The sequence below is a fragment of the Rhinatrema bivittatum genome, chromosome 1 (assembly GCF_901001135.1).
Source record: "Rhinatrema bivittatum chromosome 1, aRhiBiv1.1, whole genome shotgun sequence".
NCBI classification, from domain to species: Eukaryota; Metazoa; Chordata; class Amphibia; order Gymnophiona; family Rhinatrematidae; genus Rhinatrema; species Rhinatrema bivittatum.
In genome coordinates, this window is record NC_042615.1 from 839,235,178 (window position 1) to 839,261,157 (window position 25,980).

The window sequence follows — 25,980 nt, forward strand, 5'->3', positions numbered from 1 at the left end:
GTGCCAGGGCTGGCACTGGCAGTACTCTGCCTCATATCTACTGAAAAGGAAGCTGGTTCTCTGCGCACTCACTGCACTCACACAGACAGACACATTCCGTGCATTGCCAGGCAGGCAGTGAGGCAGTGGGCATTGTAAACAGAGTGAAGATTGGCCTTCAGCGAGTCTGTTCAATCTGCTATTTTTAAACAGACTTAACCGCATTGTCCTTGACTGGTTCAGTGCTGGGTGGGCAGTGCCAGGGCTGGCACTGGCAGTACTCTGCCTCATATCTACTGAAAAGGAAGCTGGTTCTCTGTGCACTCACTGCACTCACACAGACAGACACATTCCGTGCATTGCCAGGCAGGCAGTGAGGCAGTGGGCATTGTAAACAGAGTGAAGATTGCCCTTCAGCGAGTCTGTTCAATCTGCTATTTCTAAACAGACTTAACCGCATTGTCCTTGACTGGTTCAGTGCTGGGTGGGCAGTGCCAGGGCTGGCACTGGCAGTACTCTGCCTCATATCTACTGAAAAGGAAGCTGGTTCTCTGTGCACTCACTGCACTCACACAGACAGACACATTCCGTGCATTGCCAGGCAGGCAGTGAGGCAGTGGGCATTGTAAACAGAGTGAAGATTGCCCTTCAGCGAGTCTGTTCAATCTGCTATTTTTAAACAGACTTAACCGCATTGTCCTTGACTGGTTCAGTGCTGCGTGGGCAGTGCCAGGGCTGGCACTGGCAGTACTCTGCCTCATATCTACTGAAAAGGAAGCTGGTTCTCTGTGCACTCACTGCACTCACACAGACAGACACATTCCGTGCATTGCCAGGCTGGCAGTGAGGCAGTGGGCCTTGTAAACAGAGTGAAGATTGCCCTTCAGCGAGTCTGTTCAATCTGCTATTTCTAAACAGACTTAACCGCATTGTCCTTGACTGGTTCAGTGCTGGGTGGGCAGTGCCAGGGCTGGCACTGGCAGTACTCTGCCTCATATCTACTGAAAAGGAAGCTGGTTCTCTGTGCACTCACTGCACTCACACAGACAGACACATTCCGTGCATTGCCAGGCAGGCAGTGAGGCAGTGGGCATTGTAAACAGAGTGAAGATTGCCCTTCAGCGAGTCTGTTCAATCTGCTATTTCTAAACAGACTTAACCGCATTGTCCTTGACTGGTTCAGTGCTGGGTGGGCAGTGCCAGGGCTGGCACTGGCAGTACTCTGCCTCATATCTACTGAAAAGGAAGCTGGTTCTCTGTGCACTCACTGCACTCACACAGACAGACACATTCCGTGCATTGCCAGGCAGGCAGTGAGGCAGTGGGCATTGTAAACAGAGTGAAGATTGCCCTTCAGCGAGTCTGTTCAATCTGCTATTTTTAAACAGACTTAACCGCATTGTCCTTGACTGGGTCCGTTCATTTTGTTATTTTAAACAGACTGAGCATTCTTCTTGAGTGGGTCTGTTAATTTAGTTATTTTAAACTGACCGAACATTATTATTGTGGGACAGTGGGCAGTGTTACCACTAGTACTCATTGACATTAAATCCATAATGTCAGGGAAAGGGAGATGCAAGCGACTTAGTGGGAATGGCAGCGGAGGCACCGCAAAAGACACCAGCGCAACACCACCAGTACAGGTAAAAAGGCAACTGTCGCAATCAAACGTCTTTGTAGGGGATGGCAGTTCCATGGCAAAAAAAAAGAAATCAGACCATGAAACTTTGCAATCGCCACCACGTGTTTCTGGCACTGTAGTTTTGGAGGAGAGTGAAGAGGAGGCAGAGTCTAGCCAGACAAAAGTTACACACCCAAGAGCAGCCAGGGGACAGAAGTGTCCTGCAAAACTTCGCGGTGACAAGGTAGCGCTGGCACTGTTAGCTTCTGATTCAGAAGAAGAATCTTCTTGGATGGGATTCTCATCAGAAACGGAAGATGTAATACCTGAGCAATCTTCGGTAGAATTGTCAGTTAGTCCTGTTTTAGCCTCCACCTCCAGAAATCTGCGGCAGGGGAGACATTCCACTGATATCGAGGAGGAGGAAGAGCTGTCAGAAGGGAGACAGAGGGTGACTGTTGCCCCCGCTGGCATTGCTTCGCCGGGTGCAGTGGGTGCACCACCCACACCCAGTAGTACCTCAACTCCAGTGCCACCATCCACCCCCAGGGCGGGAAAGAGAGGAGGATCACAAAAGAAATCTGCGATCTGGGCACATTTTAAAGTGACAGAAGACCCGCGTTATGCTCGGTGTAATTACTGTGCCAGGGATATTAGCAGAGGCAAGCAACTGGGACATCTGTCAAATTTTGGCATGGAGTATCATATTAAGAGGCAACACCCAACAAGATTACTGCCATCTGGGGATGGTAGCATTTTCCGTCAGGGGACCCCTTCCCCTTCCAACCAGGGTGCAGTGGTAGGAAAGCAGCAGAGTCAGCCCACGCCCTCATACCCTTCTAGCAGTCAGGCGGCAGGCCAGAAACCCACTGACATGTGGGAGAAGCGACAATGCACCATGGAGGAAATGGGGTGGAGTGCGGTAACGCTATCCCGGGGTAGGAGGCAGGCAGCTGCAAAAGTAGTAACCAGGAGCATTGGGGAAATGATTGCCCTTGATGACCAGCCCCTGCAGTTAGTTGAGAATGTGGGTTTCAAACGTTTCTTGAAGGTCGTACTTCCAAATTACAAAGTCCCCTCCAGAACCACATTTAGTAGAAAGGTCATCCCCAGCCTGTACAAGCACTGTGTCAGTCGCGTGCAAGCACTGCTAGGTAAGGCAGACGGAAGAGTGCATTTCACCTGCGATATCTGGACCACCATGAATGCTGCACACTCTTACCTCTCTCTGACAGCACACTGGTGGGACATGGCAGAGGCAGGGGCAGCCAGCAGCTCTATTACTGAACAAGCATCAGGGTGGAGGTGGGCTTTACTGCACACCCACCTGACGGACCATTCCCATACCGCTGCCAATATTCTAGCAAACATCAGAAAGATGCTGGCGAGCTGGAAAGTACACCAGCGAGACAGTAAAACGCGGGCAGGCTTTTTTGTCACAGACAACGGTGCAAACATGGTTAAGGCAATAAGCGATGGGCGGTTTAAGAACATCCGATGTTTTGCACACACTCTGCATCTGGTAGTGAAGTCAGGTTTGGGCTTGGAGTCCAAGGACAAGGAGACTGAATACCTGCGTCGGTTAATACACAAGTGCAGGAACATAGCAGCACACTTCCACAGAAGTGTCAGGGCGGGGCAGGTTCTCCGAGAAAAGCAGACTGATTTGGATATGCCCGAGAAGCGTCTCATTCAAGACGTTCCCACCCGGTGGAATTCCACCTTTATGATGCTGGAGAGGTTATTGGAGCTGCAGACACCCCTTCATGAACTTTCTGGTACAATAGACATAGGTGTACAGAATCCCCTAGGGCATCACGATTGGTTAGTCATGAGTCAGCTGTTAAAAATCCTGCAGCCCTTCAAGGACGTCACGGAGGAGCTGAGTTCCAGAAGTTCCACCTTGGCTGACATCATCCCTATTGTGAAATTCCTGGATGACCATTTGGAAGGCATTAAACGGCAAGAGGGAATGACTGCTGAGGTGCTGCAGTGTGTGGACGTTTTGCAGCAGCAGGTGAAAGACAGATTAAGGCCTTTAACAGAGGACAGCACATACATGCTCGCCTCTGTCTGTGATCCCTGTGTGAAAGGTAAACTCGCCCTACAGACCAATTGTCTGTCATTTGTGAAGGAGCTGTTGTTAGCACAGGTCCGTGAACAGGAGCACCATAGGCGGAGACAGATTAGGCTTGAAGCACAGGTGGAAACAGCAGGCACGTCACAGAGTTCTGCTGCTGCTAGCCCTGGCAGGAGAAGGACTGTGTCAGTGACAGATACTATTATTAGTGCGTCCACCTCAACGTCAGAACGCCCAAGGCATGTTGGCCATAAAGATACATCAGTTGTGCAACGGGCGAGAGAGAAAGTAACTGGATTGAGTGACTCTCAGCCCTCCCAAGCACAGGAGGAGACAGCAGCAGAGCTGTCAGTGACACGGTATCTCTCAGAGCCGATAGAGAACACGCAGACAGATCCACTGGCATATTGGGCACACAAGTCCACTGTCTGGCCACACCTAGCCAAAGTGGCTGAAGGATATCTGTCATGTCCACCAACCAGTGTGCCCAGTGAACGTGTTTTTTCAATGACAGGGGATATCATGAGCCCTCACCGCTCAAGGCTGTCACCGGTCTTGATGGAAATGCTAGTGTTTTTGAAAGTAAACCTGCCATTGCTTGGCTTTCCCGATTTTCCTTGTGAATGGCAAGATGAATAAAAGCTATTGAAAGGAGCCTTGCAACAGTTCCAATTGCCTCCTATGCTCAAGGTAATGTAAGCACTGCAGCACATGTTCTTGACATGAATCGCTGTGCCTGACCGGCATCTACTGTGCAGCCCTTGTGTTCCCACAAGTGTTTTAACTCCGTTGCTGTTCCTGCCTGTACCTCCAGGCATTGTGTTCCTACTGGTGTTTTAACTCCATTGCTGTGCCTGCCTGTCCCTCCCGGCCTTGTGTCCCTAGCCGGGATTGACCTCTGTCCTCCAATGATATGCCTGTTCCTCCAGGCCTTGTGTCCCTAGCTGGGCAGTTCCATTTTGTTATTTTAAACAGACTGAGCAATCTTCTTGAGCGGGTCTGTTCCATTTTGTTCTTTTAAACAGACTGAGCATTGTCCTTCAGAGTGGGTCTGTTGATATTGCTATTTTAAACAGACTGAGCATGGTCCTTCAGAGTGGGCCCATTCATTTTCTTATTTTAAACAGACTGAGCATTCTTCTTCAAGGCCGAAGTGGAGAAGGGTTCCATGTGAACAGCAGTTCCACATGGGTCAGCCGGTCCGAAGAGATAGGCGAGCGCCGTTCGGAAGGGACGGGCGATGGCCTCTGTCATCCTCGGCTGATCGAAAGGGAGACGGGTTCAGATCCCCGAACCCGGAGTGGCGGAGATTCGGCGCTGGGCTCTTCCCTCTTCACTCGCCGTTACTGAGGGAATCCTGGTTAGTTTCTTTTCCTACGCGGCTTGTGTCCCTAGCTGGGATTGACCTCTGTCCTCAAATGATGTGCCTGTTCCTCCAGACCTTGTGTTCCCACGCGTATTCTTATTTCTGAGAGATTTTCCGATTCCTTTGTCATCAGCTAAAGTGCATAAGATGCGTTGATGAATAGTTTTGAAGATGACACATATGGCTTTATAGATGATACGGAAGTGGACGGGTAGCCAATGTAACTCTTTCAGAATGGGAGATATGTGGTCTCTCTTTCTTGCGCCTGTTAGTAATCGGGCTGCTGAATTTTGAACCATCTGTAGTGGTTTGGAATAGGATGAGGGCAGACCTAGCAATAGGGAACTGCAGTAGTCTAATTTCGCAAAAATGACTGCTTCGATGATCGTTCTGAAGTCTTGAGCATGGAAAAGAGGTCTTATCCTCTTCCGAACCTGGAGTTTATAGAAGCAGTCTTTGGTTGTTTTGTTGATATGTGCCTTGAAGTTTAGCCGGTTGTCTATTATCACTCCTAAGTCTCTAACTTGTGTGGTAGGTAGGTTGGTGGGAAGAGTAGTGTTGGAGATATTGTTTTCAGGAGAGATGAGTAGGATTTCTGTCTTGGATGAGTTTAAGATGAGGTGTAGGTTGTTTACTACTTGTTTGATTTTCTGGTGGCATGTTTCCCAGTACTCAAGAGTTTTACAGTATGTGTCTTTGATAGGGATGATGATTTCAATATCATCTGCGTAAAGGAAGTACTTTAGATTGAGGTCGGTAAGAAGTTGGCAGAGAGGAAGAAGATAGATATTAAATAGGGTCGGAGACAATGAAGAACCTTGAGGGACTCCTATGACAGAGTCAAATCTTGAGGATTCCTTGTTTTGGAGTTTAACTTTGTAACCTCTGTAATTGAGAAACGTTTTGAACCAGGATAGGACGGTGCCGCTGATTCCTATGGACGAAAGCTGGTTTAGGAGGATGGCGTGGTTGACCGTGTCGAACGCTGCGGAAAGGTCTAACAAGATCAATAGGAAAGAGTTTCCTTTGTCGAGGCCCATTAAGATATAATATTATATCTTATAGTTGTGGTTTGGATCATATTCTTTAGGTGAAGACGGTTGTCTATAATTACTCCCAGGTCTCTCACATGGTTGTGGGTGAGAAGGTGTTTGTGATGGATCTGAGATGGGAGGTTTTCTTGCTTGTAGGAAATGAAGAGGAGTTTAGTTTTAGAGGCATTGAGGACCAGGTTTAGACTGTTGAGGAGATTAGTATTGGCTTGTAAGCTGTTGTTCCAAAGTGCGATGGCTTTGTTAATAGATTCTGTTATGGGAATAAGAATCTGAACATCGTCTGCATAGATGTAGTGAATGAGGTTAAGACTACTTAACAGTTGGCAAAGGGGAAGGAGGAAACGGCGGGGGAAACGGCAAAGCTGCTGCCAGGGGGGGCTATAACACGCGCCGCCGGAGCGGCGGGCCACCTGCCCCCCCTGGGCCTTCCCAGCCGACACGGAGCCGGTTGCGGCGCTCCGCCGCGGAGGAAATGCGCCCTGCGGCCGTCCGGGAGGCGTTCCCCGCCCCCCCGCGAAAGGGGTGGGGGATCCGCCGAAACCCCGCTCCCACCGAACCCGCCGGGTTGAATCCTCCAGGCGGACTGCACGCACCCCACCCGTTTAACTCTTAACGGTTTCCCGCCCTTTTGAACTCGCTCTTGAAAGTTGTTTTCAACTTTCCCTTACGTACTTATTGATTTTATTGATTTACTTTATTTTTTTATTCCTGGACGGGGCCGGGGCCGTCCGGGAGGCGTTCCCCGCCCCCCCCGCGAAAGGGGTGGGGGATCCGCCGAAACCCCGGTCCCACCGAACCCGCCGGGTTGAATCCTCCAGGCGGACTGCACGCACCCCACCCGTTTAACTCTTAACGGTTTCCCGCCCTTTTGAACTCGCTCTTGAAAGTTGTTTTCAACTTTCCCTTACGTACTTATTGATTTTATTGATTTACTTTATTTTTTTTATTCCTGGACGGGGCCGGGGCCGTCCGGGAGGCGTTCCCCGCCCCCCCGCGAAAGGGGTGGGGGATCCGCCGAAACCCCGGTCCCACCGAACCCGCCGGGTTGAATCCTCCAGGCGGACTGCACGCACCCCACCCGTTTAACTCTTAACGGTTTCCCGCCCTTTTGAACTCGCTCTTGAAAGTTTTTTTCAACTTTCCCTTACGTACTTATTGATTTTATTTATTTATACCGGCATTGCATCCTCTGTAGGCTTCCCTGGTGGGTCTTGTGCATTTGAATAAACGAAGAGGAATTTGTAGGTCGATTATGGTGTGTTGGTGAATGATTTTTTATATCAAGGTGATGGATTTGTAAATGACTCTGAACTGAATTGGTAACCAGTGGAGGTCTTTTAGGACTGGGGAAATGTGGCCTCCTTTCCTAGTGTTTGTTAGTAGACGGGCTGCTGCGTTTTCAACCATTTGGAGTGGTTTTGTGTATGAGGAAGGGAGTCCAAGTAATGTAGAGTTGCAGTAGTAGAAAATGAGGGCTTGGAGGATGGTTCTGAAGTCTTTGGCGTGGAAGAGTGGTCTTATCCTTTTTTAAACTTGCAGTTTATAGAAGCAGTCTTTGGTGGTTTTATTGATATGGGATTTCAAGTTCAGTTAATTGTCGATTAGCACACCTAGATCCCTCACATGAGTAGTTTGTAGGTTGGTTGGGAGACAAGCTGTGAGATTGTTGTCAGGAGTTATGAGTAATACTTCAGTTTTAGAGGAGTTTAGTACCAGATTTAGGCTTTTGAGGAGGCTTTTGATTTCTAGGTGACAGGAATCCCAGTATTCGAGGGTTTTTGTGTATGATTCTTTGATGGGGATCAGGATCTGGATGTCGTCTGCATAGAGAAAGTGTATTAAACTGAGGTTGGTAAGGAGTCGGCAGAGTGGTAGGAGGTTAATATTAAAGAGTTTAGGGGATAAAGAGGAACCTTGTGGGACTCCGATGGCCGAGTCGTGGCGTGGTGATTCTTTGTTCTGGATTTTTACCTTATAACCTCTGTTGGTTAGCAACAATTTGAACCAGGCGAGCGCCAATCCAGAGATTCCGATTGCTACTAGCTGTTTCATCGGTCTCGTGCCAGTATTCAGCCTTACATGGAGTTTACCACCCGCTTTGGGCTGATTTCCCAAAGAACCCGACTCAGAGAAGACCCGGTCCCGGCGCGCCGGGGGCCACTACCGGCCTAACACCGTCCGCGGGCTGATCCTCCATCAGAAGGACTTGGGCCCCCGAGCGGCGCTGGGGAGGCGGTCTTCCGTATGCCACATTTCCCGCGCCCGCCGGACAGGCGGGGATTCAGCGCTGGGCTCTTCCCTCTTCACTCGCCGTTACTGAGGGAATCCTGGTTAGTTTCTTTTCCTCCACAGCTTGTGTCCCTAGGTGGTCCCTGTGGGTCGGTACGGCAAGTGCGGTATTCAAACAGCAAGCACTGGGGTATGAAAATACAGACCCCTGTGTACTTACTTGGTAGAGGTTTTGCTAGGAGTAAGAATTTGTTGAGGATAATGTCAGTTTCTTAATAAGATCTCATGCTTTGACTGTTGAGGAGATTAGTGATGGCTTGTAAGCTGTTGTTCCAAAGTGCGATGGCTTTGTTAATAGATTCTGTTATGGGAATAAGAATCTGAACATCGTCTGCATAGATGTAGTGAATGAGGTTAAGACTAGTTAACAGTTGGCAAAGGGGAAGGAGGAAACGGCGGGGGAAACGGCGAAGCTGCTGCCAGGGGGGGCTATAACACGCGCCGCCGGAGCGGCAGGCCACCTGTATATACAATATATACAGCTTCTGAGCAGAGAATTTATTGATGGTGCGTGTTAGGTGGAGTTCGGGAAGGCTTGCCTGAAAAGCCATGTCTTGAGTCTTTCCAGAAAGGTTAGGAGGCGAGGTTCATTTCTGAGATCTCCCCGTGTACAACATTTTGAATTAAACATGCCACTTTATATTGTATGCGATATTGGATGGACATGCACAGCATTCCAGGTCAAACCCTTTTAGAGACGTCAAGCCTCGACAGACAAAGTAAAGAGTAAGAAATTGTTGAACTTGGAGGTGGACCCTTGTCCGGGGGAAACGGCGAAGCTGCTGCCGGGGGGGGGGGGTGGGCAATAACACGCGCCGGAGCCGGTATTTACCCTTAGATGGAGTTTACCACCCACTTTGGCCTGCATTCCCAAACAAACAGACTACGAGAAAACCCGGTCCCGGCGCGCCGGGGGCCGCTATCGGCCTAACACCGTCCGCGGGCTGAGGCTTGATGAGAAGGACTTGGGCCCCCGAGCGGCGCCAGAGAGGCGATCTTCCGTACGCCACATTTCCCGCGCCCGCCGGACGAGCGGGGATTCGGCGCTGGGCTCTTCCCTCTTCACTCGCCGTTACGGAGGGAATCCTGGTTAGTTTCTTTTCCTCCGCGGCTTGTGTCCATAGGTGGGATTGACCTCTGTCCTAGAATGATGTGCCTCTTCATCCAGGCCTAGTGTTCCTACTGGTGTTTTAAGTCCATTGCTGTGCCTGCCTGTTCATCCAGACCTTGTGTTCCCACACGTATTATTATTTCTGAGAGATCTTCCAATTCCTTTGTCATTTTCTGAAGTGCATAAGTAGGGTAGCTAAATGAGGAGAATATTGGAGGGGCGAAGTTCCATATTCAAAGCTGAGTAGCTGTACTTATCTAGTGAAAGTTTGAAGGATCAGGGAAGGCTTGTAAGAATAGCCAAGTTTGTTAATAGATTCTGTTTTGGGAATAAGAATCTGAACATCGTCTGCATAGATGTAGTGAATGAGGTTAAGACAAGTTAACAGTTGCCAAAGGGGAAGGAGGAAACGCCGGGAGGGGGGGCTATAACACGCGCCGCCGGAGCAGCGGGCCACCTGCCCCCCCTGGGCCTTCCCAGCCGACCCGTAGTCGGTTGCGGCGCACCGCCGCGGAGGAAATGCGCCCTGCGGGGGCCGGGGCCGTCCAGGAGGCGTTCCCCGCCCCTCCCCCACCCCCCGCGAAAGGGGTGGGGGTAGGGGATCCGCCGAAACCCCGGTCCGACCGAACCCGCCGGGTTGAATCCTGCGGGCGGACTGTACGGACCCCACCCATTTACCTCTTTACAATTTCACGCCCTCTTGAACTCCCTCTTCAAAGTTGTTTTCAACTTTCCCTTGCGGTACTTACTTATTTATTTTATTTATTTAAGGTTTTTTTATACCGGCATTCATGAAATCGTTCACATGATGTCGCTTTACAGAAAACAGGGGTGCAAAGAAAACAACCTATAACATAAATACACGTGGTGAAGAGATGCAGTTACAATTAACTGGGGCTATGAACTGGGAGTGTAAGAAATAAAGAGGGATAGAGGAGGTTAATTATATACATGTGTAGAATATAAAAATATACAAGAGTACATTACAAATATGGCGTCCAATATATACAGCTTCTGAGCTGAGAATTTATTGATGGTGTGTGTTAGGTGCAGTTCGGGAAGGCTTGCCTGAAAAGCCATGTCTTGAGTCTTTTCCGAAAGGTTAGGAGGCAAGGTTCATTTCTGAGATCTGGGGGGATGGAGTTCCATAACGGTGGACCTGCTGTGGAAAGGGCTCAATCTCTAAAGGTGCTGTGATAAGTGGTTTTGGAGGGTGGAACAAGGAGGCATCCTCTGTAGGCTTCCCTGGTCGGTCTTGTGCATTTGTGTAAACGGAGAGGAATTTGTAGGTCGATTATGGTGTGTTGGTGAAAGATTTTGTATATCAAGGTGATGGATTTGTAAATGACTCTGAACTGAATTGGTAACCAGTGGAGGTCTTTTAGGACTGGGGAAATGTGGTCTCTTTTCCTAGTGTTTGTTAGTAGACGGGCTGCTGCGTTTTGAACCATTTGGAGTGGTTTTGTGTATGAGGAAGGGAGTCCAAGAAATGTAGAGTTGCAGTAGTCTAATTTGGAGAAAATGAGGGCTTGGAGGATCCTGGTTAGTGTCTTTTCCTCCGCGGCTTGTGTCCCTAGCTGTGATTGAACTCTGTCCTCGAATGATGTGCCTCTTCATCCAGGCCTTGTGTCCCTAGCTGGGATCGACCTCTGTGCTCGACTGCTGCGCCTCTTCATCCCGGCCTTGTGTTCCCACAAGTGTTTTAACTCCGTTGCTGTGCCCGTTCCTGCAGGCCTTGTGTTCTTCTGGGGATAGGGAAATACATACAGTAACTGAGTGTAAGCAAGTATGATTTGCATTGAATACAAGAATGTCAGTATATAAAAATGACAAATAAATATAAAAATAAATGAAGTGCTATAAACTTTTTAAAAAAAGAATATAAATCCATAAAAAAAAAATTGTTCTATCCGAGTATCAGTGTTCATCCATGTTCCTACTGGTGTTTTAACTCCATTGCTGTGCCTGCCTGTTCATCCAGGCCTTGTGTTCCCACAGGTGTTTTAACTCAGTGGCGGTGCCTGTTCATCCAGGCCTTGTGTTCCTCTGGGGATAGGGAAATACCTACAGTACCTGAGTGTAATCAAGTATGACGTGCTAGAAACGTTTTCGAATAAGAATATAAATACATTAAAAAAACACATAATTACTATCCGAGTATCCGTGTTCATCCAGGCCTTGTGTTCCCACAGGTGTTTTAACTCAGTTGCTGTGCCCATTCTTCCGGGCCTTGTGTTCCCACAGGTGTTTTAACTCAGTGGCGGTGCCTGTTCATCCAGTCCTTGTGTTCCCACAGGTGTTTTAACTCAGTGGCTGTGCCTGTTCATCCAGGCCTTGTGTTCCCACAAGTGTTTTAACCTGGTTGCTGTGCCTGTTCATGCAGGCCTTGTGTCCCTAGCTGGAATTGACCTCTGTCCTCGAATGATGTACCTGTTCATCCAGGCCTTGTGTTCCCACACGTATTCTTATTTGTGAGAGATCCTAGGCTCCAATTCGTTTGTCATCAGCTGAAGTGCGTAAGTACAGTCTGAATTCACTAGACGCCAACGGAATTCACTAGACGCCAACGATATTCACTGGACGCCAATGTAAACACCGGGTACACACAACTCTAGGGGTGGACCCGTTCCAGGGAGTCCTTCCCTGAACAAGCATGAGGGTGGAGGTGGGCTTTACTGCACACCCACCTGACGGACCATGCCCATACCGCTGCCAATATTCTAGCATGCATCAGAAAGATGCTGGCGAGCTACCAGTGTTTTAACCTAGTTCCTGTGCCTGTTCATGCAGGCCTTGTGTCCCTAGCTGGGATTGACCTCTGTCCTCGAATGAAGTGCCTGTTCATCCAGGCCTTGTGTTCCTACTGCTGTTTTAACTCCATTGCTGTGCCTGCCTGTTCATCCAGACCTTGTGTTCCCACACGTATTCTTATTTCTGAGAGATCCTCCAATTCCTTTGTCATCTGCTGAAGTGCGTAAGTACCGTCTGAATTCACTAGACGCCAACGGAATTCACTAGACGCCAACGATATTCACTGGACGCCAATGTAAACACCGGGTACACACAACTCTAGGGGTGGACCCTTTCCAGGGAGTACTTCCCTGCACAAAGGAAAGGGAACTCTCTCCTGGGCCAATTGATAAGAAAACCACAATTCTGCAGCCAAAAATAGGCTGGAAATCCTTCCCCCATTGACTTTAATGGGCGACATATGTACATATACCCAACTCATTGAATTTTTTTTATGTCCATATTGACCGCAAGTGGGACCCCCTTTCGGACATAAGAAATATGAACATAAAATTTTGCTCTGCACATCCCTACTACCAGATGCAGAGTGTGTGCAAAACATCGGATGTTCTTAAACTGCCCATCGCTTATTGCCTTAACTATGTTTGCACCATTGTCTGTGACAAAGAACCCTGCCTGCGTTTTCCTGTCTTGCTGGTGTAGTTGCCAGCCCTTCAGCATTTGTCTGATGCATGCTAGAATATTGGCTGCGGTATGGGCCTGGTCCGTCAAGTGGGTGTGCAGTAAAGCCCACCTCCACCCTGATACTTCTTCAGTAATAGAGCTGCTGGCTGCCCCTGCCTCAGCCAGGTCCCACCAGTGTGCTGTCAGAGAGAGATAAGAGTGTGCAGCATTCATTGGATCAACCCCCCCTCCTCCCCCGCACCTCCAATAGACCCACCCGCCCAGCCCTCCAAGGAACCTTACGTGCCCAACCCATCAAAACTTTGAAACGCTCTTCTACTATAAGCAGAGCTTTTTCCCTCGCCGGCCCCACCATATGGAACTCCTTGCCTCATGATACACGCCTGGAGACATACACACCCAAATTCAAAAAAAAAACTGAAAACCTGGCTTTTCCAGCAAGCCTACCCCTTGTCACCCCCCACTACTTCAAATCCTCTGTAATTTCCATCGATCTATGACCAAGAATGCCTTATGTCCACTGATTTTTGTACTTGTACATTGCCTCTTATGTTTATAGTTATGTTTATAATTTGTGGTATCTATTTATTCATTTATTGATATTGCTTTACCTAGCCAGTATTATCCCTCTCCCTGTTTAGTGTATTTATTCGGTTATATGTAAGGGCTCTGCCCAAAAGTTATTGTTCTTTGTGAACCAATGCGATGTGCGAACGAATATCGGTATAGAAGAGACTTTAAATAAATAAATAAAATAAATAAATGGCAGTCCAGATATCGCAGGTGAAATGCACTCTTCCCTCTGCCTTATCTAGCAGCACTTGCATGCGACTGCGACACTGCTTGTACAGGCTGGGGCTGACCTTTCTACTAAATGTGGTTCTGGGGGGGGACTTTGTAATTTGGAAGTACGACCTTCAGAAAACACTTGAAACCCACATTTTCCACTAACTGCAAGGGCTGGTCATCAAGGGCAATCATTTCCACAATGGTCCTGGTTACAACTTTTGAGGCTGCCTGCCTACTACCCCGGGATAGCGTTACCACACTCCACCCCATTTCCTCCATGGTGGATTGTCGCTTCTGCCACATGTTAGGGGGTTGTTGACCTGCCACCTGACTGCTAGAAGGGGATGAGGGCGTGGGCTGACTCTGCTGCTTTTGAACCATTTTATGCTGCTTGGAAGGGGTCCCCTGACTGGTACTGCCACCATCCCCAGATGGCAGTACTGTTGTTGGGTGTTGCCTCTTCATATGATGGTTCATGCCAAAATTAGATAGCTGTCACATTTGCTTGCCTCTGCTAATAGCCCTGGCACATTAATTACACTGAGCAAAACGTGGGTCCTCCGTCACTTTAAAGTGTTTCCAGATCGCAGATGTCTTTTGTGATCCTCCCCTCTCTAAAGCCTTGGGGGTGGAAGCTGCCACTGGAGCTGAGGTAGTGGGTGCACCCTGAGAAGCAATGCCAGGGGCCTCAGTCTCCCTCTGTGCCTGTGCTGACTGCTCTGCCTCCTCCTCATCACTTTCATCTCTCCCCTGCTGCACTGAAGTGGAGGCTAAGACAGGACTAACTGATCCTACCGAAGATTCTTCAGCTATTACTTCTTCTGTTTCTGATGAAAATCCCACACAAGAAGATTCTTCATCTGAATCAGAAGCAAACAGTGACTGCGCTACCTTGTCAACACTAAGTGTTAGTCGAGACTTCTGTCCCCCTGCTGCTTTTGGGTGTCTACATTTTGTCTGGCATGACTCTGCCTCCCCTCCCCTCCAAAAATCAGTGCCAGAAACATGTGGTGGGGATGGCGATGCATCATGGTCAGATTTCATTTTTTTTGGGATGGAAATGCCAGCCCCTACAAAGAGTTTAGATTGCGACATGTGCCTTTTTAACTGTACTGGTGGTGTTGCACTAGAATCTTTTGAGGTGCCTCCTCTACCAGTCCCAATCACTCAACTACATCTATCTTTCCCTGACATTATGGATTTAATGTCACTGAGTAGTGCCTACCACTGCCCACTGTCACGGTGCCTGGCTGTGCACTAATGTGTGTGGTGTGCAAACAAACACTGCTTGCTTGTAAGCACAAAAGAGGCAGACTCCCTGGGCACTTGACTGCACAGACCCACCCAGTAGTGAAACACTGTTTCAATATATATGCACTGTAGATTTATAATACACATTGTATCAATCTGTTTTGTATAATGAATGCAATGTATTATGATTGTGGTTGGTGTACTGTAGACATGCAACATATGACTTTTTAGGCTGCATTTTCTATTTAGGGTATATTTTATATTGTATATTTAATGTTTTAACATTTTGGAATAAACTTAAAATTGATACAAGTATTTTATGTGTTATTTAAACATTATTCAAACCCCATACAAAGGCCCAGTAACTGAGAAAGCAATACATTATATAATCTGCACATAATTACCTAGCTCACTGCATTCCTACCTGTACAGGGAGTGTTACACGTCTGTACCAGATCACTTCTTGTTATTGTGAATCAGGGTCTGGTACAGGGAGGCACACAGTATCTGATCTATAAACATTACATTATACAGGTACCTGCCTCTGTGCTCTCCTGTCACTGTGACACAGGGTCTGGTACAGGGACACACAGAATCTGATCTATAAACATTACATTATACAGATACCTGGCTCTGTGCTCTCCTGTCACTGTGACACAGGGTCTGGTACAGGGACACACACAGTATCTGATCTATAAACATTACATTATACAGGTACCTGGCTCTGTGCTCTCCTGTCACTGTGACACAGGATCTGGTACAGGGGGACACACAGTATCTGATCTATAAACATTACATTATACAGATACCTGGCTCTGTGCTCTCCTGTCACTGTGACACAGGGTCTGGTACAGGGACACACACAGTATCTGATCTATAAACATTACATTATACAGGTACCTGGCTCTGTGCTCTCCTGTCACTGTGACACAGGGTCTGGTACAGGGACACACACAGTATCTGATCTATAAACATTACATTATACAGATACCTGGCTCTGTGCTCTCCTGTCACTGTGACACAGGGTCTGGTACAGGGACACACAGTATCTGATCTATAAACATTACATTATACAGATACCTGGCTCTGTGCTCTCCTGTCACTGTGACACAGGGTCTGGTACAGGGACACACACAGTATCTGATCTATAAACATTACATTATACAGGTACCTGGCTCTGTGCTCTCCTGTCCCTGTGACACAGGATCTGGTACAGGGGGACACACAGTATCTGATCTATAAACATTACATTATACAGATACCTGGCTCTGTGCTCTCCTGTCACTGTGACACAGGGTCTGGTACAGGGACACACACAGTATCTGATCTATAAACATTACATTATACAGGTACCTGGCTCTGTGCTCTCCTGTCACTGTGACACAGGGTCTGGTACAGGGACACACACAGTATCTGATCTATAAACATTACATTATACAGATACCTGGCTCTGTGCTCTCCTGTCACTGTGACACAGGATCTGGTACAGGGACACACATAGTATCTGATCTATAAACATTACATTATACAGGTACCTGGCTCTGTGCTCTCCTGTCACTGTGACACAGGATCTAGTACAGGGACACACATAGTATCTGATCTATAAACATTACATTATACAGGTACCTGGCTCTGTGCTCTCCTGTCACTGTGACACAGGGTCTGGTACAGGGACACACAGTATCTGATCTATAAACATTACATTATACAGGTACCTGGCTCTGTGCTCTCCTGTCACTGTAACCCAGGGTCTGGTACAGGGGGACACACAGTATCTGATCTATAAACATTACATTATACAGGTACCTGGCTCTGTGCTCTCCTGTCACTGTGACACAGGGTCTGGTACAGGGACACACACAGTATCTGATCTATAAACATTACATTATACAGGTACCTGGCTCTGTGCTCTCCTGTCACTGTAACACAGGGTCTGGTACAGGGACACACACAGTATCTGATCTATAAACATTACATTATACAGGTACCTGGCTCTGTGCTCTCCTGTCACTGTAACACAGGGTCTGGTACAGGGACACACACAGTATCTGATCTATAAACATTACATTATACAGGTACCTGGCTCTGTGCTCTCCTGTCACTGTGACACAGGGTCTGGTACAGGGGGACACACAGTATCTGATCTATAAACATTACATTATACAGGTACCTGGTTCTGTGCTCTCCTGTCACTGTGACACAGGATCTGGTACAGGGACACACACAGTATCTGATCTATAAACATTACATTATGCAGGTACCTGGTTCTGTGCTCTCCTGTTGCTATGACACAGGGTTTGGTACATGGGAATAAACATTATGGGGTAGATTTTTAAAAAGCGCGTTCGCGTACTTTTGGTCGCGCACCAGGCGCAAACAAAAGTACGCTGGATTTTATAAGATACGCGCGTATCTTCTAAAATCCTGGATCGGCGTGCGCTGAGCCGTTCAGCCTGTCTCCGTTCCCTCCGAGGTCGCTGCGAAATCGGAGCGGCCTCGGAGGGAACTTTTTCGCCCCCCCTTCCCCATCTAAACCCCCCCCCTACCTTTATCCACGGATTTACGCCTCCCGGAGGGAGACGTAAATCCACGCGCGCCAGCAGGCTGCTGGCGCGCCGAGACCCGACCCGACCCGGGGGCGGTTCCGGAGGGCGCGGCCACGCCCCCGGAACGCCCCGGGCCGAAACCACGCCGCGCCCCCCCCTAAATGCTGCGTCATCCGGTCCCGCCCCCGACACGCCCCCTTCGGAAAACCCCGGGACCTACGCGCGTCCCGGGGCTCTGCGCGCGCCGGCAGCCTATGGAAAATAGGCTGCCGGCGCGCAAGGCCCTGCTCGCGTAAATCCGCCCAGATTTACGCGATCAGGGCTTTTAAAATCCGCCCGCATGTGAGCTGGAAATTGTATATTATACAGACGGAGGTACCTGGATCTGTGCACTGCTGTTTGCAAAAATAGAAACAACACTTCTTTGCCCCAGAACAATCTCTGTCACAGTTGCACTTAGGGATTGGTGTAGTGGGTCCAGGTTTTACACAGAACCAAATTTGTGGTGGACATTTTCCTTTTTTCACTGTAACAAAGAAATTCAAAGTTAATATATTTTTTGATATAAAATTAAAAAAAAAATGTCAAAGTACAATAATCTAGAATTGCTAAAAGATTACATATTTTCTAAAATCTTATAATCCTAAATTCAGTAATGTTTAATTATATAAGCTAAAAATCATGTCTTAATTGTGTTAATGTTAAGAACAATTTTCTAAAATAGAAATAGGCATTAAATGGAATATTTAATTGCAATAAAATCCTATCATTTTAAAAGCAGGATTGAGAATGGCTATTTTAAAATGTTTTTGCTGTATTTTTCAGATGGAATGAAGCTGTTCCATAATTTACAGAGACAAACATGAAATATGAGTCTTGAGCAATTTCTTTTATCATCAGTTGATCAATTAGGGAGCAATTCATAACAAGAGTCTAGGATTGGACATCTCTGCCATCAACATAAGAAATAGGAGTAATCTGGAACATGATGAAGTTAATCTTCCACTGTAACACATTGAGTATTTCAGTCTCAACACTGGCAAATCTGGATGTGACCTGTCAGAAATATGTATTCTAACTGAACTAGGCAGCTGGATGACAGCCAAGTCTGAAAAACAATTACACAGACCACATCAGACAACTGAATTTATTGCACAATGCAAAACTAAGGTAGAAATATTCAGGGTTACTAGCGACCTGGCTAAACTAGTCACTGTGCATTAAATAGAACCCACCACCAATTTTTAGGGTGAATTTTGAAAGATCTACACATGGCAAATCTGGTAGATACCCGCATGACTGGGACACGTGGACTGCCCGGATTTTAAAAACACCACAGCCATGCACTATTCTCCTGGTGTGCACATTGGAAAGGGATGAGCCAGAGGCAGGGATTGGGCAGGGCACGGATGGGGAATGGGTGGGCCGGGTCATCGCCATTAAGTCCGAGTTGCACACAGGTGTGCCCCGGATCCGACGACCACATAAGTTACTGCTGCTATGGACTGCAGGTACGTTGTAAAATAAAAATATTGGGGGTAGTGGGGTTTAGGAAGTCTGTGATGGACCTGGGAAATGGGCCTATTGCATCACTGCACTAAAATGCCTCCCCCTTAGGCACACGAGATGGGATTTGTGTGCACATGCACGTGTTGATATAAAATCGTGCATGCATGTGCTCACGGGGAGCCAATTTTATAACATACATGCATAAATGTGCGCATGTTATAAAATGGACGCATCCATATGCGTGCACCAGCAAGCGTGCGTACATTTGTGCCCGCATGGCAGTATGAATACCTAAATAGTGCATACTATTCCTAAACCTAAAATAATGAAAGATTTCTTGGAAAAAACCTGAACAAAACAAATTTGCCACCAATGACGCACAAAATATTTTTGCCTGCACATCCTTACTAGAGTATAGGAATGAGAAAGCAGCTTGCAAGGCCTGGACATCTGGGCTCCATTCTGAGCAGTGCACGCGTTATATGCAACACCATTTCCTCTTTCTCTCTCCTGATTCTGCTTTTTCTTGAGTTCTTCAATCATCAGGTGCAAACTTAGGCCTGGATTTATCAAAATGCGGTAAGTATCGCATGCGATAGCAAAAGGGGCGTGGTTTATGCAAAAAATCAGTTTATTGCAATTTGTGCTGAGAGAGAGAGAGAGAGGCCGTAGTGTCCTCTCCCTAGGTAGGTATTTGTATCCCTATTATAGGCCCACCTAGTAACTCGAGGTGAGGTTTAGGTATTAGTGTAGGGGTTAGGGGCCACTTTGACATTCAATGTGAGACGTACGAACAGAACAGTGGTCTCTTGTGAAGATTTGATGGCGTTCAGAGTGAGGAAACTCACTCCAAGATGAGATTTGGGCAATGTTCTCTCAACCTAGCTTGATGGACTCTGGGTAACATAATAAGATCTGTATTATACAAATGAAAATAAGGAAATACAAATAACCTTTAGCAACCAATACAAACATGTTACGGGCGCGTCCGCCACACCGCTGACGGGCCGAGGGTATGGGCGCCCTTGGGTGCAATCGTAGGCGCGAGGAGCACGGCTGTCTCTTGAGCAGGTGGTGTGAGCCCTTGGGCCACGGCGAGAGCTAGGGAGGAGCCCCAGCCACAACGTGGGAGGTGAGCCAGGCAGGAACAGAAGCAGGAGATAAGGAGCGGAGTCTGACCCTCAGCCGGACCTGCACGCCCATGGCAACCAACACTGGGAAGTTGATTGATGAATGGTCCTCCGACTGTTCCCGGCCCTTTCGGACCTGCCGCTGGTAACGGCAATGGGTGGCAGGCCGGACAGAGAACGAGGGCAGACAGAGTCCTTTACAAGGAAGACATCTGAGACTAGGGCTGGTACAGACATCGTAGAAGAGGGCTGGAAGGAAGACATGGGCACTGTCCGTCAGGGCGCCCTACTCAGCCCACCCACAGGACTGAGTCACAGACCACCCCGTCCCATACGTGCCCTACACAGCCCAGGAAGGCTGGTCACGGACCACACTGAAGATAGGAGAGTGCTGGGAAGAAGAAGAGGCGAAATACTGCACTCCAGGCAGCTCAAGGCAGGAACATCAAGGAAAAGCAGGAACTGGATCAGGAACAGACATCAGGTAAGAGACAGGACAAGGAGCCAACAATGCAAGGCAGACCACAGAGGACCTGGATCGAGGCAGAGGAACAGACGACTGTAATGCTCAATCCAAGGCAAGTTGCAAGTCAAATGAGAGTCCTTATATACTGCAGGTTGTAGGCAACTCCCTGGGAGGAGTTTGCCAGGACCGCCCCTTGCTGGCCCTATAACTGGGGTAGAGAGCTGCGGGCCGGCCCCTAGGGAGAAGGGCGTGGCCAGACAGGAAGTCCAAACAGCCGAACCAGCCACAGGCAGGCCTCAGGAACAGCTAGGCCTCCCAGGCCCTGGAGCAAGTCCTGGATGGTGCACAAGCGAGGCCCTGGCTTCGGAGCGGCCTCCGGAGGGAAGGTAAGAGACCTCCTGTAGCGCAGCAACAGGGGGGATCATAACACAAACATACATATTCTTATATTCGAAGAAAATAATAATGTGACTCCTAGCCTGGAATGTAAAGGAATACAAAATTAAAAGTAATCACACAAGAAAAACTGGCTTAGCGTGCAATGTCAGTTATTTTCTTTAGATTGACTTATTAGCCTACTGCGATGGAACTAGTCACCCTCCTAGCGTACAAAAAGGACTTGAGTTGTTCTACAGCTGAAAACAAACATCTCTCATCTTTGCAACCCTGGATATTTAAGGACAAAAGTATATCCCAATGCCAGAACTTTCTTCTAACCTGGGTCGGCCTTGACAAATCTGGAAAGATCTTTACTGCCTGGCTGTGGAATTCTAAACCCAAACACCTTACTAACATCTCCTTCAAAATGAAGGAGACTAATAAGGTACCTCTATCTATTTATTTATATTTATTTATTTATAATTCTTTATATACAGAATTTTTCATGCGAACGTATCAAACCGGTTTACAGTAGGTAACAAATTCATTTAATAATATTTGCATTTCTAGTATTTCAACAGCAGAACTTTCAATAAATTGGGTCAGGTTTTCCAGGGCTCCCATGCGATTTTCTCCAGTTATTTTAGAGATCTAGTCAGAAAAAAAGCCTTATTAACTAGCGGCATTTGGCAATCATCAAATCTTAATCATTCAGAAAAATACTTTTTCAGCGTGCTTTGGGTATTCTCACCAAAACTGTAGGAAAATTAGTGAACCTCGGATTCAGATGTCTGGAATAGTTCTCAACTAGGTATTCTAGTCTTTTTGACTGAGTTCCAATATCTTTATTGAGATTCACATTAACCGTTTGAGCTTGTGTAACTTTACAGTCCAACTCTGTTAGCTTTTTTCCCATCTCATGTTATAGCTAATGTAAATATCTAAATCTAATGTTATCCTCTCCCTTTCTTCTCTTCTCCCAGTTCTATTACCTTGTTAATTGTAACTGCTTCCTTCCACACTAATAAGCTATTCAATTGTTCATTGTACACCCCTGTTATATGTAAACCGGCATGATGTGATTGTATCATGAATGCCGGTATATAAAAATTTTAAATAAATAATAAATAAATAAAAATCTCATTTATTTGTCCATCTAGGTTTTGCTTAGTAGTCAGCATTTCATTATCCAGCTTATTATATTTTGTCTCGCAAACACTTACTAATTTCCCAATTGTGACCATCAAGTCCCATAGAGTATCCAGGGTGAATACTGCTGGTTTAGTGGTACAAATAACTCACCCCTTGCCAGAGCAGTATGAGATCCTCCAGCTTCCAACACTTGGATTTCCCGTAGCCTGATTTCCCCCTCTGCAGAGCAAACTGGGGATAATGATGCATTCAGTCTCTCCAGTCTTTCAGGCCCTGATGTATCAGTTGGGCTAGAGAAGAGCTGGTCTCACTCCCTCGGCGTCCCCCTCCCTTCGGGAAGGTGAGGTCTTCTCCCTGCGTCACCTCAAGAGATCTCACCATAGAGGAGGCTTGCAACCAGGAGGGCTGAGGGTGGTAGCCCCAGGCGGCGAAAGAGCTCCTTCTCCACTCGCTGCGGCGGGGCTTTCACTCACCTTCTCTACAGACATCGGGGCGGCGTAGGAGTTGATCCTCTTTTGTCCAAAAGGTAAGTCGGGTGCAGGGGGATAGACCCGAACCTTTCCTTTATGCTTTGCAGGCATAGTTATCCAGGAATCTTTAGTGGAAGAGGAGCGATTTCTCTATGTGTCCTCTCACGAAGCCGTCTTGGCTAGGAGTGAGTGGCCCTATTTATTGGTGACCAGAGATGTTGCTGGCAGCCTGGGTTTCTTTTACCCCATGGTCCCTTATGCTCACCTTTGATGCATCTCCAACATTACTCTCTGCATCAATGGCAGGGGGTGGCAGGAAACTTGAATCAAACAGTTACCAACAAGGGCCTTGAACTTGGTGGTTGGTGAATCAGATAAGTATGGGAAAATAAGTGTGGGAGCTTGCTGGGCAGACTGGGTGGGCCGCTTGGTCTTTTTATGCCTTCATTTCTATGTTTCTATGTAATATGTATACCTTGGAAGAGAGGAGGTGCAGGCGAGATAGGATACAAACATTCAGATACATTTAAGGTTTTAATGATGCATGAACTTTGACCCTTTTCCATTGGAAAGAAAATAATAGAGCAAGTGGTCACAAAATGAAACTTCAGGGTGGAGAACTCAGAACTAACGTCAGAAAATATTTCTTCATGGGGAAGGTGGTGGATGCCTGGAATGCCCTTCTGGAAGAGGTGGTGAAGAAGAAACCAGTCAACGAATTCAAAGAGGCGTGGGATAAACACTTGTTGATGTGGACGTTACTATCCTTAGCAGAAGGCATGGAGATTACTACCCTTCACCATAAGAACATAAGAACATAAGAAAATGCCATACTGGGTCAGACCAAGGGTCCATCAAGCCCAGCATCCTGTTTCCAACAGTGGCCAAGCCAGGCCATAAGAACCTGGCAAGTACCCAAAAACTAAGTCTATTCCATGTAACCACTGCTAATGGCAGTGGCTATTCTCTAAGTGAACTTAATAGCAGGTAATGGACTTCTCCTCCAAGAACTTATCCAATCCTTTTTTAAACACTGCTATACTAACTGCACTAACCACATTCTCTGGCAACAAATGCACCAATATGCTTTCATATTTTTAATGCACCTGGAACATTGCTCCTCACTTAGGGGGTCATTTACCAAACTGCCCTACGGCGTTTTTGCATGTGAAAATGCCATAACGCATAGTGCGATGCAAATTAGGAAAAGGAGAGGAGTTTGGGGCCAAGTGGGCTGGCTTTGTAATTTTCAAAGTCATATTGCATGGCTTACACCTTTTTCATTTGTGTTAAACCATGTGATATGGCTTTATTGTGCGTTTGCAAATACCCTTTTTAGTATTTTAAGCTGCTAGACAGAGAGAGAGAGAGAGAAAGAGAGAGACGCCGAATTATAAAGCCCTCATACTAGGTAGGTATTTATACCTCTATATGAGGCCCACCTAGCTACTCGAGGCGAGGGTTAGGTATTAGTGTAGGGGGTTAGGGGCCACTTGGACATTCAGAGTGCAACGTACGAACAGGACAGTGCTCTCTTGTGAAGATTTGGTGACCCTCGGAGTGAGGAAACTCAGCCAAAGATGAGATTTGTGCAATGTTCTCTCAACCTAGCTTGATGGACTCCATTGTACAAATCTCATCTTTGGCTGAGTTTCCTCACTCCTAAGGTCATCAAATCTTCGCTAGAGAGCACTGTCCTGTTTATACGTCGCACTATGAATGTCAAAGTGGCCCCTAAACCCTACACTAATACCTAGTGTACCCTCACCCCAGTGGTTGTAGGTAGGAAATACAACAATTCTGGCAAAGTGCAAAAACGTTATTGCAGTTTGTGCTAATACCTATGCGAAGCGTTAAGTGCACTTTGAAATAACCATAAAACACCCCCCTTTTCCTACTGCATGCGATATTTAGTGCATTTTCATAAATCCAGGCCTTAGACAGTAAGAGGGAAAAGAGGAATTGGATTTAGACAACAACCAAGGGCCACAGCTTTTATGGTCTGGGATTTTATTTATTTATTTATTTGTTTGTTTGTTTATTTGTTTATTTATTTAAATAGTTTATTTAGTTAAAGGTTTTACATTCTGCTTATACTGGACAAATAATGCTAAGCGGCTTACATCATAAACATAGACATAAATAAATCAGCACTAAGATCTACCAAAACAAACATTTGTGCATATTCAAAAGACTTGGAGTTCAATAAAAATTTAAAAAATGCAGACATAAGGGAGAAAGCACAGGACTGCTTCTATGGCCAAGTTCATAAGCAAAGCAAGACAAGCAGCACAGTCTCAATTTTCAAGAAAGCTCATCACCCAGTAAAAAATATCGATAGCTGTAATTTATATGAGTTCTCTTAAGGAATAGGGGTAACTTGCACAAGTTACTGCCCTTAACAGAAAACATGGGGGTAACCTGCACAAGTTACTGCCCTTAACAGAAACATGGGAGTAACCTGCACGGAGCGGCAGTTACTGCCAACAGAAACATGGGGGTAACCTGCATGGAGCGGCAGTTACTGCCCTTAACAGAAAACATGGGGGTAACCTGCACAAGTTACTGCCCTTAACAGAAACATGGGGGTAACCTGCCCAAGTTACTGCCCTTAACAGAAACATGGGAGTAACCTGCACGGAGCGGCAGTTACTGCCCTTAAAGAAACATGGGGGTAACGTGCACGGAGTGGCAGTTACTGCCCTTAACAGAAACATGGGGTAACCTGCACGGAGCGGCAGTCACTACCCTTAAAAGAAACATGGGGTAACCTGCATGGAGCAGCAGTTACTACCCTTAACAGAAATATGGGGGTAACCTGCATGGAGCGGCAGTTACTACCCTTAATAGAAACATGGGGGTAACCTGCACGGAGCGGTAGTTACTGCCCTTAACAGAAACATGGGTGTAACCTGCATGGAGCGGCAGTTACTACCCTTAACAGAAACATGGGGGTAACCTGCATGGAGCGGCAGTTACTGCCCTTAACAGAAAACATGGGGGTAACCTGCACAAGTTACTGCCCTTAACAGAAACATGGGGGTAACATGCACGGAGCGGCAGTTACTCCCCTTAACAGAAACATGAGGATAACCTGCATGGAGCGGCAGTTACTCCCCTTAACAGAAACATGGGGGTAACCTGCACGGAGCGGCAGTTACTACTCTTAACAGAAACATGGGGTAACCTGCACGGAGCGGCAGTTACTACCCTTAATAGAAACATAGGGGTAACCTGCACGGAGCAACAGTTACTACCCTTAACAGAAACATGGGGGTAACCTGCACGGAGCAGCAGTTACTACCCTTAACAGAAACATGGGGGTAACCTGCATGGAGCAGCAGTTACTTTCC

The 25,980-nt window shown here is 47.1% G+C and overlaps 1 long non-coding RNA gene across 1 annotated transcript in view; it reads right to left on the bottom strand.

Moving 5' to 3' along the window:
* The window catches only part of LOC115079778, a 36,628-nt gene that overhangs the window by 7,163 nt on the left and 3,485 nt on the right, over window positions 1–25,980 (bottom strand). Inside the window, exon 2 of the long non-coding RNA XR_003853376.1 lies at window positions 17,902–18,048. This is a non-coding gene — a long non-coding RNA (uncharacterized LOC115079778). The remainder of the gene's footprint in view (window positions 1–17,901; window positions 18,049–25,980) is intronic.